The sequence below is a fragment of the Mus musculus genome, chromosome 11 (assembly GCF_000001635.26).
Source record: "Mus musculus strain C57BL/6J chromosome 11, GRCm38.p6 C57BL/6J".
Taxonomy (NCBI): Eukaryota; Metazoa; Chordata; class Mammalia; order Rodentia; family Muridae; genus Mus; species Mus musculus.
In genome coordinates, this window is record NC_000077.6 from 112803938 (window position 1) to 112819588 (window position 15651).

Sequence of the window (15651 nt, forward strand, 5' to 3'; positions counted from 1 at the left end):
TCAGAGAGAGGGGCATACAACATGGGGTATGTTAAAGTATGCCTTGCTTAGCTTTGTTATCTCTTTTTATGGAGATCTGGGATCTGCGAACTTCCCTCCAATAGGCTTTAACGTCAACCAGGGAGCTGATTACCCTGAGCTGCCAGGGTCCTAAGTTTCTTATCACCCTCAATGGTCTCACACCATAAATCTCAAGCTGCTATTAATGTGGCCAGACAGATTTTTTTTAAGACCCCCATAGACCGCATACAATTAACCATCTCCTGTCAGCTGGAAAATCAGCTCAATAGCCATTCAAGTTCACGTCCAAACTCTTTTGCATTAAGGAAACCTTGTAAGCTTCCTTGGGACTAGACTCTCAGAGGCTGTGCAGAAAGAAGGAAGTCTAAAAGGAGATGGAGCTGGCTAGATAAAGGGAAAGGTCCAGGAGTCTATCACATGCAAATGCAAGCCACAGAGCAGGGTAGCCACCAGACCTTTTTGCTCAAAAGCTCTTCATTGAACCAGTTACAGAAGTGAACTATACAATCAGCTCCTACAAAGGTACATGCCACTGTGTGCCCACCTGGAGCATAGAGTGAAGTGTCCAAGTGGCTGGGCTTGTTGGTGGCTGAGGGCATCAGAGCAGATGGCAGTCTGCAGATATTTCTTGGGGATAACGCTGAAGAAATATCAGCTCACAGAAATAGCTTCTCAGGCTTGGCCTTGGTACCCTGGCCATCAACTCAGAGGAATAGCATCCCAACCAAGCATCCTGAGAGCGATGCCCCAAGGGCGAAGACATGACCCAACAAAGGATGGGATCAGACTAGTGCATTTTTCAGACTCAGATTATATGAGCCAAGATGGTAGGGGGGTTAATATAGATAGAAGACTAACAGGGTGTCCTTGTATAGTCCTGCATCCGCTTCCACTGCTGACTTAATCTCTTATTTGATATCCACGCTGTGTTTCACTCACCGTTCAGAACCTATTCTTTTCCTCTGCCTTCCCAACCCTTCAGCTCCCTCATTGTCTCCCCCGTCCTCTGTCCGTCCCTTTCCTCTTCGTTCTCTCTTGGGTCTATTTTTATTAATGTCTTTCCCTCCTTCTTGGATGTTTGTCCCCAGAGTCTGTGCATCCCAGTTCTATCTAGATTTTTAACCATAACCTGCTTTAGGGAACCTTCCCATATTCTCTCTTAATCCCAGTTTACAGCCTGAAGAACTGTTCTTTTGAGTATCAGTCTTTGTACTCCTACTTGCCAATGTCATTAGCCTGTGTATGCTCTAAAGGTAAGCCATGCTTACTTCCTTCATCCTGATCTAGAATAAACAGAGCATTGGCTTAAACCTGTATGGTGCACACCACGGATGCTCACCTGCTCTGGGGGACGTAGCTGTGCAGTCCTGCAAAAAGATAACATTTGTTAGAATGATTCATTTCCATAGGCTTGTGTCATCCCAAGGAAGGACCAGATAGAGCCAAGATCAATGTCACCTTCTCCTCCCAAGTCCTTCTTTCTTATTATGGCTGAGGGCTCCAGCCCATCTCTACTTAGAACCACATCCAGCGCATCTCTCATTCCACTCCTCCCCTGTTCTCTCAGTCTCCCTGACTACCTAACTTTTCGCTCTATATGTTTACTTTTTTAATGTGGGCCTTCCAAGCTCACACTTGTTCACTGCATTTTGAATGCTACCCAAAGATCAGTCGTTCTAAAACAGTTCTGTTTACACTGATTCCCTGTTAAAATATGTCTTAGTTAGGCCTTTACTGCTGTGAAGAGACACCATGACCAAGGCAACTCTTATAAAGGACAACATTTAATTGGAGCTGGCTTACAGGTTCAGAGGTTCAGTCCATTATCATCAAAGCAGGAACATGGCAGCATGTAGGCAGGCATGGTGCAAGAGGAGCTGAGAGTTCTACATCTTCATCTGAAGGCTGCTAGCAGGATACTGACCTCCAGGCAGCTAGGATGAGGGTCTTAAAGCCATACCCACAGTGACACACCTGCTCCAACAAGGCCACACCTCCTATTCCCTGGGCCAAGCATATACAAACCATCACAAAATACTTCAAAGGCTCACTGCCACCCTGGCCAACATTTACATAATAAAATACAATCTTGGGGTTGGAGAGATTGCCACAAGAGCATCTGATACACACACACACACACACACACACACACACACACACACACACACACACACCAAAAACCCACATTATTGCAGTGTGGGTATAGCAACCCACCTGTAATTGTAGCTTCTGAATGTGGAGAGAGGGGATCCCCAGAACAAGCTGGCTAAGAGGCCAACCAAATCTGGGTTTGATGGGAAAACCCTGTCCTTATGGATAAGGCAGAATTATGCAGTATGATGCCTGGTATCAATCCTCAGCCTCCACACATATGTATGCATATGCACACAGTGCACCCACACACGTGTGAACATACACGGAGGGAGGGATTCAATTTTTGTTATTCCAGCTTTAAAATTCTTTGGGGGATTTCTCTGCCTATGTTAACCCACTTTGCATCTTGATTAAGACAAAACCACAAAAACGGGCCACTCCTTGCTGATAATCCAGGGCTGGGGCTGTATGCGAGTGAGCACCCTGCTAATCCTCTGGACTGCCCTCCCACTCACCCCACAACCTCCTGTGAGTCAGGGCTTTCAAGGAGCCTCTCTCCTAAGTCAGCTTCTCTTCTGCACCCAGAGCTCTCGGCTGCCCCTTTTCCCTGTCATGCCTGCAGCACATCCCAGGCTCTCTTTACCTGACCCTGCCTCCCAGGAGGCCACGCTGGAGCCTTCAGGGATGATGCTGCGTTCACCTTTGCTGCCACAGCAAAGAGCAGCATCGCTTTGTGGTCACCTTTGTAAACACCATCGGGGCCATCAAAAGCACAGGTAGAACGGTGCCAGTTGCTCGCGTTCACATTTCTACAAAGGATTCAGAAAGGAAAAGTAATGTGCCAAGAGGGACAGGGACTCTCGTCCTTCTGATTCATCCTGTCATAACTTTATAGAGATATACCAGTTTCTCTGTGCTCATTCATCTTAGTCATTAGTGGCTCTCTCTCTCTCTCTCTCTCTCTCTCTCTCTCTCTCTCTCTGTGTGTGTGTGTGTGTGTGTGTGTGTGTGTGTGTATAGAGTTAGAGTTAGAGTTAGAGTTAGAGTTAGAGTTAGAGTTAGAGTTAGAGTTAGAGTTAGAGTTAGAGTTAGAGTTAGAGTTAGAGTTAGAGTTAGAGTTATTCCAGCCTTGAATTTCTTTTAGGAATTTCTCTGCCTGTGCTAACCCACTTTATATCTTGATTAAGACATAAAAGTATACACACGCATGAATATGGTATCTATGTATGTTATGTACATATGCATAAAACTATATAAATGCATGCACGTGAGATTATGTGCGTGCACACGTATATCTACAGGTGTCCTTGGCAGCCATAAGAGGTGGTCAGATCCCCTGGAGCTGGAATTGCAAACCTCTGTGATTTGCCATGTAAGGGCTGGGAGCCAAGCTCCTCTTCCTGGAAGAGCAACAGTCACTCTTCAACCAGAGTCAACTCTCTAGCCCGATATGTGGTTGTTTTTAACCATGTTCAATTCTGATGAATGCAGAGAACCAGAGAGTAAAATGTGAAATAAAGTAGACCTTGTGACATGCTCTCTGGTTAAGAAGTCTCTCCTTCCTTCCCCTTTAGCTTGCTTCCCTCCTTCCTCCCTCGCTCCCTCTTTTTCATCTTCTTTCTTTTCTTTCCCCCTTGCCTCCCTCCCTTTCTAGTGCTGGGATCACAGGCATGAATCAGCATAACTCGCAAGGCAGACCGTTCGACACTCTAAAAATTAGGAAACTTGGTGAGGTTGCAAAGGCTCCCCCTTTCTCTTCTTTCACCTGGAAATTCCAATTCTTTTGTGAGAAGAAACCACTCCTAGATTTCTGAAGGATGTAGGGGGAAATAGCCTGGGCCTGGCAGGCAGCAGGATGCAGGTCAACCTTCAGCTTTTGTGTGGAGTCTGTGCAAACGCAGGTTCTAACCTTCTACCTGGTATTACTAATCCTGTTTTGTGAGCAGATCTAACAGAGCCCTTACCAAAACAGGGTCTGAAGTGCATCTGGATTTTGCCACCTCTGTTGCCTCACTCTCCAGATCTTTCTTCACCATGGCTGCTCTGGGAACCACCTGGGAACTACCTTCCCTCCTACTCATAGCCCAGCTCCACAGAAACAAGTGGGACCCATTGCAGGAAAGGAGCCCGAGGAGGTGAGGGGCAGGGTCTGCAGAGACTGAGGAGGGCAGACAGCTGTACAGTCTGGAGGCAATTAGGCCTTCTGTCTGCAAATTGGAATCAAAGTTATTATTTATACTGTTCAGCTAGATGTTGACTGAGGCCATAGCAAAGCCTGGCTAATTTATAACAGGGCTCCCAGAGAACAGTCAAACAAACGCATCCCACGTTTCACACAACGGAGGCGGAGGGTGGAGGCTTAGGGAGCTGCATGTCTGGAAAGTAGAAATTACGTTTATTGTTCGTAATAAGCCATAAAAGTTAGGGTCAATATTCTTAGCTGTTTTCCTATTGTGTGCAAATATCCTGTTTGATTCCTACAAACGCTGTAACCGAGTCTCACACTCTAGCTCACCTCCACCCTGGTGGAACTGACCCGAGAAAAACTCAGAAAAGTGTGTGTATGTCCGTTCATTCATGCACGCATGCCCATATATGTACATGCCCACAGAGGTCAGAGGTCAACCTTGTGTGCCATCCCCCAAGGGTCAATTCATCTTATATTGGATACAGAGTCATCAGTTGAGTTAGACTGGCTAGCTTGTAAGCCCCCGGGTCCTCCTGCACCTGCCTCCCTCACTGGGATTAGAGGCACACCAACCATCACATGCAGCCTAGGTGCTAGGGATCCAAACTCAGCACAATGCAGATTGATTGAGCCACCTCCCCAGAAACTCATTTGAATTTTTCTGATCCCTGGCTACTAGTTCCTCAGCTGACTTGGTATTCTGGTTATTGGTAAGCACAATTCATAAGCATTTGTTTTGGGGGGCTTCCAATAGCTTGCATTGACTAAGCATCTTGTAGGTGAACTGGGTGTAGTGCTACAGCAAGAAAAGTGGAGGCAGGAGGACCTGACGTTCAAGGCCATTTCCCTCATATAGCAAACTGTGGGCTAGCCTGGGGTATAGGAGACCCACCTATAAGACCATAGCAAGGTGCAGGCCAAATAAATTATCTTCTAGCTATCTACCTAAATATTAGTACCAATCAATCAATGGATACCTGGAGAAAAAAAAACACACATATAAGAGCTACTGATGCAGGAAGGCAAAGAGGGTCTCCACTTGCCTCAGCATCTCCATCAGGAATCTTGTTCAAGTCTCACCCGTTGATCATCTACCACAGCACTCTTGGCTTGTCAATGCCCCACCCCCACCCCACCCAGCCCTTCTGACAAAGGTCTTGGAGAATTTCTATTTTTAAATGCTCAAAGCCAGTGTGAGTTAGGCAGCATTTATATGTCTCCAAATGGAGCAAGGAGGTTTTGTTTGGTTTAATGTACGTTGCTTTTGGTTTTTGTCATTACATTTTGTTTTGACTTTCTGTTCTGAAACAGGTTCTCCTTGTACAGCCCAAACTACTCTGGAACTTGCCATGTAGCCCTGGTTGGCTTTGAGCTGGTACTGACTCTCCTGCCTTGGCTCCCAGTGTAAGATCATCAGCCTGGGCCGCTATGCTCAGCTAATAAAGAGCTTTTGGGGGAAGATTGGCTTTGTTTTTAATCTATGAAAAGTGTAGCTGCCCTGTCGGGGACCCTTCCTTCCAGCCTGTGGGTAGATCATAAGCCTTGCAAGGGAGCTGTTCTTGGAGTCATTGCAAGGCAACAAGAGAAAACTCAGAAGTTCCTTTAATGAAGCAACAGCTTCTACTCCTGCAATGGAATCTTATGCTGGGAGAGAAAAGCATTCCATACCCTGAGACACAATCAAACTAAGCCCTGTGGAACTTACAGCAACCTAGCAAGGACAGTCCCTTCCTGGGGAGGGGCAGGCACTTGCACAGTCTCAGGGGGTGAGATCTTGCACCTGCATGGCAAAGGGGGTGATGTGACAAAAGCCAAAGGGCAGGCGGCTGGTCAGTGACATCTATGACCTGAATTGGAATGACCACCTAAGACAGTGGCTCTCAACTTTCCTAACACTGAGACCTTTTAATGCAGTTCCTCATGTCCTGGCGACACCCAGCCACGAAATTATTTTCATTGCTACTTCATAAGTGCAGTGTTGCTACTGGTATGAATTGTAATGTAAATATCTGAGATGCAGAATGGTCTTAGGAGACCCCTGTGAAAGGGTCCTTTGACACCCCCCCCCCAAATGAGGACCACTGACCTAAGAGATGCGAAGAAGCTAGTGAGAGAAGAAAGAGAGATAGTGATACCTAACCCCCACTGGATGCTGACAATATCCCCCCAAATGTACCAAGCAACAGCCCAATCTAGAAACCCCCGTTTGTTTTCTGTTTCACCTGTAAAGAAGCCAGAGCAAAATGATCCCGGACTGGAAGTCAGGTGGTCAGTAAACAGCGGGGATGGCATTGGAATCCAAATAACCTGGCTTCCAGCCCTGCCCTGGATTCTACAGCGTTCCCAGAGGTAGTGGTGGGAGCTAGACAGGGCTCTGTACCCGGCCAAGTTCAAGCCTTTTTTTTTTTTTTTTTTTTTTTTTTTTTCTTCAAGGCAGGGCTGCTGGGAAAGCTAGAGTACAGCCCGGCTGCCTGACAGGTTTCAAGGTCCGGTGGGGGCAGGGAGGGGAGTGAACCGATGCCCTCTTTGCCTATACCTTTTCCCCCTGGTACTCCATAGCTAACCGCACACCGTGGTGTCTTTTCCTCTCTGCCTGCTCTCCCTCCGGCGGCGGTGCTCCCACCCAAATCAGCTATTACAGCAAGGAAGGTCTAGCGCTATTAAGGATCCCCTCCCTGGTTTACTTCATTTGGACTTCCATCTTGGTCATCTCCTGTGAGCGGTGGGAGTGGGGGAACCGTGGGTCTGGGAAGTTTCCGGAAAGTATCCCTTCTCTCTTGTAGCACTTAGAACATAGGCCCTGAGAAGAGGGGAGTATTCCACAGGTTGAGGGATCTAGCGTTCCACCCTGCAGGGGGTGAGTAGGTGGGGAGGTGTTTGGATTTGGAAAGGGGAGGGGAGGGGAGGAGGAGAGGCGGGATGGGGGAGGAGGAAGAGGCTGCCTCCTCAGGGGAAGCAGCTTTCCCATGGAACTGCACGGTAGCTGGTGCCCATTAGCATCCCTATGCATAATAAGAGTTTGGCTCATTGTCATGCAAATGAATTCAGATGACAACACTCTCTCCTCGACAACACTGCCTCGGCACTGGAAAGTTTCTCACACTGTGGCAGCCAATAGGAGCGCACGCCCTCGCCATCTTTCATTAATTACTTCTGTGCCCTTCACTCGGGCAAGGCTTGTTCTCAGTCACACCCCCCTTCACTTCCCAGCTGCTGCCTCATTCTGGAAAGGCCGGTGTCCTCCCCGATCCACCAAATAAAATATGTCCTAAGGTAAATAAAAGCTAGAGAGACAGTCCCAACTCAGACGAAGCCAATTTGGACTGGACAGAAACCAAGGTGCTGCAGCCGTGTGAGGACAATTTTTCCTTGGCATTTCCCGTTCACCGCACTGCCACAGCGTGGCCCAGGGCTTCCCCCTGTAAGCGGTATTCTCAGGACATCACTCAGTTGCAGCTCTGATGGATTCTCGGGGATGAGCCATTGAGTGACTCATCTCTGCCATTGTGTGTGCTGTCAACCCCACATTCTGCACAGCATGCTGGTCAATGCCAGCGGGCTGGAGCTCAGCCACTAGGTCACTGTCACCAGCTTAGTTAGTTCTTGCCGGAAAGGTAGTTCTCCATCAACACTAACCGTAGCGCCAAGAGAAAGACAGGGTATTGAAAGCCCAGCCGCAGCTTAGCACACTCTTTCTTCTTTCTGAAACCTGGAACATCCAGACCTCATCTCCAGCCCCTCTAGAGGCCTGGAGTGGGGGTGGGGGTGGGGGTGTTTTCGTGACTTGGAGTAAGTTAATTATACTGTGCTAATTACACTTTGCAAGTCTGTGCACGCATCTATAACATGGAGCTAGTTAGCCACATAGAGCTAGGGATGATCTGGTCCCTGCATGTGTTAGACATATAAATATGGCCTGGCCCCCACTGTTGGCGCTTTGAATGGATGTAAGTGGGAGTCATTAATGAATTTTCTCAAACTTTGCCTTTGCTTGGTTGGCTTATCCTGCTAGCCATTCTCTTTCCAGTTCAGCCAAGTTCACTCCTCGATTTATTACTACTTCCAATCCTCCAGGCAGCCTTACCCCAGGGTCTTTTTCTTTCCAAAATGTTTAGCAACAATAAAGTGTACAATGTCATGCAGTGTGGCCTCTACAGAAGGCATGTGATCTCAGGCCTAACTGTCCCAAAGGTTCAACCTGTCCCCAAAGAGCTTGACACTTCCACCTTGCATCTGAGTGCACGGGGTCAGAGAAGATAGGGGCGGAGGGGTGTGGGACATGCTATGAATCAACTTTAGTTTCCACATTATCTCAACAACAGACAGGCTTTGTAGGCAGACACAAATTATATGCAAATCATATGCAAATCTGAATGTAAATACTTTGGACCCAGGGAGAAAAATCCAGGGGGAGACATTCCTATTTCTTTTTCCTCTACTTCCCAAGTTTTCTGATTGGTCAGTTGGGGAATCATTATAAAGACGGAGAGGTGCATGTAGTTACCAGGAATCTGGTTTACCTGCTTGTCAAGGTCACCTACCAAGGAGACTTAGAAGGTGTAAGCTGCTGCTGCTAATTCCAGAGGCAGGGCTGTGTCTACTCTGACCCCAGCTACAGAAAGAATAAACATGGATGTGAGCTAGGCATTTTGGGCTGGGCTGGGGAGGGCCGCCAGCCCAGGGTAGCTGAACTGCCTTTTCCCTGACCTCGGATAGAGGAACTCCTCCTTTCATTACTTTTCAATTTTGAAAAGAAGCTTGAAGAAACTTTGCTAGGGTGGAGGACCAGGAGAGAGCAAGAGGAGGAAAGTAAAAATTTCATGGTCCTGTTATTCACCCATTTGGATTTTGACCTCAGAATCTCTTCTGTTTTGGTTTGGTTTCGTTTGGAGATACAGGTCTCATTGTAGCCTGGGCTGGTGAGGAGCTCACTAGAGCTCAGATTGGCTTTAAACTCACAGCGATCCTCCTGCCTCAGCCTCCAAAGTGCCAGGGTTATGGAAATGAGATTCCTAGGGTCCACGTGGGCATCAGACTTCTCAATGACAAATGTCAGAAGGTGCACACCACGCAAAGAAAGTTCAGGACACATGCCTCCCCCGAAGGTCCCCCACCCACTATCACTGGACTGTTGTCAGTATGACTCCATGGTCCCCGCACCTCAGCTGGGCCCTCACCACTTCCAGGATGCCCACCTGTGTGGGTTTTTGTCAGCTTGTAGCCCATTCTCAAGGAGGGTTAGCTCACAGAGGTTTGTCTTCCTCTCAGACCCTCTCTGCTCTCTTTCTCCAGAGGGGGTAGCTCAGGGCTACTCCACCTAAATTCAGACTCAGCACACCCTACCCAGTTTCTTCCTTCCTTTATGCCCCAGGAGAAAACAAGTCCCATCTGTCAAAGGCCAACCAGTCTGACTCCTCCCCAGGGGGGCAGTTAGATAACCTCTCTGGGTCAACTTCAAAGTCCCTTTCGCTTCCTGGGTCTCCTATTCATCATTCAAACCTTCTAGGAGACATCGAACACTGTCAATTAGCTAACAGCTAAAGGTTGGTTCTGAATAGCTTATAAAAAGCTGATGGTGTATCAGAAGTATGTACCCCAAACTGACAAACCCCCAAGCCCCAAGTTCAGGAGCATCCCTATCCAGTCTTCATCCACACTGTCAAATACTGAAACCATGGGGGCAGGAGGAAGGGGGGCAGTACAGCAACATAGTCCTTAGATCACTGCAGAATTGAAATGTTAATTTTATTCTAATAAACTGAAGCAGCCATAGGTGGCCAGCAGCTATGGTGTTAGCCAGTATTGCCCTAAACATCTGGCCCCCAAATGGAAGAATTGATACTACTATCCTGTGTTGTTCAAGCCAGTTCAGGGAGACTGGCACCGCCGTACACTATCAGCAGGCTAGTCAATTAGCTATGGCCTTTTGCTGGGTGATATGGCAGTATCTGACATTTGAAGTGTGCGCTCATCCAGTTCTCAGAATCGAGAAAGAAGTGAATTTACAGAAAGGTACAAAAAGGTCAGAGTGAGGAATGTGTGTGTGTGTGTGTGTGTGTGTGTGTGTGTGTGTGTGTGTGTAGGTCACATCATGAAGTACATGATATGTGGGCATTAGAAGACAATGTTCAAGCGTTGGTTTAATCCTTCTAACATGTGGGTGGGAGAACCTTTACCCCAACGATCTGTCTGACCCCCTAGTTCTCATCTTTTTAATTTGATTTTCTTTGTGTGAGTGTTTCACCTGCGTGTATGGACGTGCCCCACATCCACATGAGTGCCTGATACCCATGGAGGTCAGAAGACAGTCGGATTTCCTGGCACTGGAATTATGGTGTTCCTGAGCTGCATGTTGGTGCTAGGAACTGAGTCTGGGTCCTTTACAAGTCTAACAAGTGTTCTTAGCCACTGAGCTATCTTTCCAGTACACCCCCCAATGCTCTCAACGCTCCCAGTTATGATGGTCTATGATCCCTTGTTCAGCCGTACACTGAAGGCAACAAGTATCAGGTGACCAAGGTATTCAGAGTTAGCGAAAGGTAGAGTTAATTAATTCTAAGTGTCTATTAGGGGCTCTGGAACAAAGAAAATGCCAAATAAATGATGGCTACCATCAATTGATAACACTATTAATAATTTTATCAGTAGTACAATTACTAATTAATAATTGTAGTAGTAATATAGGCTCCAGATTTAGTCAAAGCTTTGTAACTTCATTCTTAGCTCATCCTAGTTTTCATTTTGTTTTGTTAAAGAGTCACGTTAACTTTTTAAATTTAGGTATATGGGCATGTTCATGTGTGAGTTTATGTGTATCATGTGCTTGCGAGGGTCCACAGAGACGAGAAAATGACATCATTGGATCTCTTCAAACTTCAGTTACAGGCAATTGTGGGGTGCCAGGTGGATGCTGGGAAGAGAACCTTGGTCTTCTGTCAGAGCAGCAAATGCTCATAAGCTCTGACGGGGCCACCTCTCTAGACCTCAGGCATCCTAGTCAAAGATAATCAAAGTTCAGAAAAGATATGCGGGACAGATGGAAAATACCTCATGGAGACTGTGTTAGAAGAGTCTCAACGTCAGGACAGTGTGGTCAGTATTGTGTCAGTCAAGTGTACAGAGTCGAGGGGTCTCAATTGTGGGTGATTTGGGCTTGTAAGGCAACACTTAACCATGTCTCATGTCACAGTGGGGGAGCACAGTACCTCCTTAGATTCCAGTGGGTAGGAGTCAGAGATGTTTCTTAATGTTATACAGTGTATAGCACAGAGCCCACCCCATCAATGATGCAGCATCTTGTCTCCTTGTCTTTGGCTGCAAAAGCTTGGGTTAGTCTGTGAACCAAACCTGAGAGGATACTCTGAAGCTTTCAGTCATAGGGAAGTTCACAAGACTCCTCAGCCTCAGTGTCTCCATATAACATGAAGATGGTGATAAGGAGAACTCCTATCCCACAAGAAAGAATGGCTTGGTTTAGGACAAGGAAAGTGTACAGACTTTGTATCCACATGCAACAGGTCCAGTGTAAGCAGTAGTGATAATGTTAGCATTTACTTTAAATCAAAGCATGGACCACACCAAAGTCATCCCCCACTTAGACCCCAGCACTTGGAACTACAATAACCTTACACTAAAACATAGAGAGAAGTCATCCAGAGGCCTCAGAATAAGCAAGACCATCAGGTACTGAACCTTGACCATAGACATCCAGCCTTGGGAACTGACAAAAAAGTACATTTCTGTTGTTTAAACTGTGCAGCCTTGGTATGCTTTGTTATAGAAAAGGAACACATCTAGAGTCGAGTTTACCGATTTGTAGCAATTTCTAGAATGCCTTTGCAATCTAATGGAATCAGCATCTTTTGGGAGGATCCTGGCAATAAATAGTGCCAAGTAGTAACAGTAAGAGCCCTTGGCTCAGTCCTGTTGTTGCAGAGTGGGGCAGGGGTTTTTATGTTTGTTTGTTTTGCTTTTGGTTTTTTTGGTTTTTGGGTTTTGGGGTTTTTGGGGGGGGTGGCGTTCAAGACAGCGTTTCTCTGTGTAGTCCTAGCTGTCCTGGAACTCACTCTGTAGACCAGGCTGACCTTGAACTCAGAAATTCCCCTGCCTCTGCCTCCCAAGTGCTGGGATTAAAGGCGTGTGCCACCACCGCCCAGCAAAAATCATTTATTTTTATTGTATGTGCATTGGTGTGTGAGGGCGTCAGATTCCCTGGAACTGGAGTTGCAGATAGTTGTGAACTGCCATGTGGTTGCTGGGAATCGAACTCAAGACCTTTGGAAGAGTAGTCAATGCTCTTAACCACTGAGGCATTTCTCCAGCCCAGTGGGGCAGGTTTTGACACTGTTCTCCCAACCTGGTCTTCCCAATCTTAAGATAGCCTACTCAGTCCAAGGACACGGTACAAATCATTGGTCAGATTCCTAAGAAAGTAGGAAAAACTAAGGGGAGCTGTCTGAACACTCAGAGTCCCTTCCATCTGAGTGAAATGTTCCCTTTAGAGTCTGTAAACTATTTCCAGCTGTAGCATGGAACATTAAGTCTGGGAGCTGGTCCACAAAGAGCAGATCTTCTAGGGTAGCATCCTACCTGGGCATCTATTGTCTTGCCCCTCCTCATTCATTCTCATTCTCTCTCTCTCTCTCTCCTTCATCTTCATCTCAGCTACCTACTACTCCATCTCTTTTCACATTCAGGTTCTCACTGCAAGCTGGTTTTTGTTCTGTTTTGTTTGTTTTATTTTCTAGCCAGTTCTTTCTCTTTTTTGTCTCTCCCCAGCCCCCCCCCCCTCTTTCCCTCCTTGTGATGGCTAATCCTGACTGTAAGCTTCACTGAATGGAAGACAGGTGGAGATTACGAAAGCATACTGCTGGGTGTGTCCATGAGGATGGTCCCAGAGTTGACTGGTATGTGGTCCTAGATCTGCTCCAAATGCAGATAATAGCTCCCAATAGGATGGGGTGCTCAGCTGCAATGAAAGATGAAGGAGGAGCCCCAATATCATGAGCACTCTCTATTTCCTGGCCCCAGTGAGGTGAGCAGTTTTGCTCCACCTCACCCATGTCTCATGCTCTCCTTCCTCATGCCCTAGAAGCAACAGACACAGTCCATCACGAACTGGAACCTTTGACCCAATGAACCCAAATAAGTCTTTCCTCCTGTTTCCCTCGTGTATTTTTATCAGGGCATTGGGAAAGCTAACAACTCCCTCTTAGGCTCTCCACTAGCAAAAGGTTAGAATTATAGGAGTCAGCCATGATTTATCTAAGAGGCGTGCTTCACTCCATGGGGGTAAGTCCTACCCTCTCTTTCCTTCCAGAATCTCCCAGCCTAGAGCGTTTCCATGGCTTCACTGGATTCAGCAATGGTTGGTTTCTCTTTCCCCTCCCCAAGGAGGATATGCTAGCTAAGGAAAGAAAGAGGAATCCTGGGATTGTTTCCCAAAGTACCCAAGGCTGGTCTTCCAAGTCTTCTACACGGCTCGGCTCGTCTTTCATGTCTTCTATTATCCTCTGCTTTCCCCAACACCATTTCAAAGATAAGAGGGATGCAGACATAGAGCTTGAAGCTCCTGCTTTGCGCCAATGTCAGGAAAGTGCAGAGACCAAGCCGACCTAGCACAAAGGGAGAGAAAGCAGAGATGGAATTCAGCCCATTTCTCTCCCACTTGTTGCCTGGTTCTCACTAAGCCAGTCTTAGATTTCCATGGTCCCTTTGCCTGTTCCCTTTAAGGACCTGAGCCTGTTGAATAGTGTTTTTTTTCCCCCCCCTAAAGACTCCCTTGTGCCATCAACAAAGACAGATGGTTGGACCCATTGGCTGCCTTCCATACGACTTCATTTGCAAAGTCCAGGAAAAAGCTTTGGGCATCACAACACAATCCTTATCAACGCGAAGATGGGCGGGGCAGGCTAACACTGGGCAGAACAAGGGAAGACAACCCCAAGGCAGCTATTCCATCATAGGAAGCCTGCTTTTGATTTTGCAGCCCTCACAATGCTTCTCACCACGCCTGCCAATCGGCCCAGCAGGAGAGTGGGGGGTTGTGGTTGGTGGGGAAGAGGAAAGCAAAGGCCTCATTCAAGCTGCCTGACCTTAGCCTCTACTCTTGTCTGTGCCTGGACTGTGCTCTTCGGCCCCCATAATTCACTTCCCGGAGGTGTCACGGCATGAAGGGACGAGACATGCTTCCTCATGGTTTCCCTAATCCTCCCGTGTCAAGTAACACACCCATCACTCCCTTGCCCCTCCACACAGTCTTGGCAGGTCCTCCACCAACATCTGTTGCCTGAGGCCTGCCCCATATGAGTTTTGCCTTCATCAAATGACAGGACCAGTCGGTTAAACTCCTCTCTTCCTCACCCTTCTGCCAGGTCCCAGCTTGGGGGCTCCGGGTAGGGCATTGTAGCCTCAAACAAGCACCAATCAGGCCAAGAGGCAGAGGCAGGCTGCAGGAGTGCTTCCTGAGAGCCATCTCCCTTCCCATCCCCCACCAGAATGACACCCCATGACCTCCTCCACAACATTGATAATTTGTCTTGGAGAACCGCCATACCTACAGCAAACACAGGAAGGATTAGAGGGCGGCATATGTGGTGCAGCCACTTTACCAGACCAGGGTCCTTCCCGAGGCTGAAGTATTATTGTGGAGAGGGAGGGAGGCAGGGGTGGAGGCACAGGGATGAGGGACAGAGAGCAAGAAGAAAAACGCAGAGCAAAATGAACTCCCAAGAGCTGAAGAGAAGGAGAAGCTCTGGACCTGGGTATGCAAAGGTCAAATATGATCTGAGCTTTGAGGTACAGCCTCTTGAAAGCTTGTTGGTGACAGATGTGGACTTTCGCCAAGTCAACCACAAAATAGGATCAAAGGGAGTTGAAAACAACAACTGTGACTCCTTAGCTGGAGTCTTTCTCCCTCGGAATGCTGGTGTTGTGGACATGATCAGGAAGGAGAAGGACCACTAAAAAGAACTCCATGAAAACAAGCTGAGGGGGATGCAGAGGTGACTCCGAGGTTAAGAACACTTACTGCTCTTGCAGAGGACAGGGGTTCGGTTCCCAGTACCTACATGACAGGTCACAATCTTCTGTCACTCCAGCTCCAGAGACTCTGACACTGTCTTTTGACCTCCAAGGGGATTCCCTCCTACCTATCCCCAAATATACGCACACTCACACACACACACACACACACACACACACACACACACACACACACACACACATGCAATCTTTATTCCAGGAAGGAAGGATGGAAAGAAGGAAGGAAGGAGGAAGGAAGGGAGGGAGGGGAGGGAGGGAAGGAGGGAGGGAGGGAGGGAGGAAGGAAGGAAGGAAGGAAGGAAGGA

The 15651-nt window shown here is 47.5% G+C and overlaps 1 long non-coding RNA gene across 1 annotated transcript; it reads right to left on the reverse strand.

The window, feature by feature from the left end:
• Nucleotides 1-1788: 1788 nt before the first annotated feature.
• Nucleotides 1789-6664, reverse strand: Gm30562. Its single transcript, XR_389117.3, has 3 exons — nt 6526-6664; nt 2759-2924; nt 1789-2025 (listed from the first exon to the last, which is right to left on the reverse strand). It is a non-coding gene; the product is annotated as a predicted gene, 30562 (long non-coding RNA).
• Nucleotides 6665-15651: the final 8987 nt, after the last annotated feature.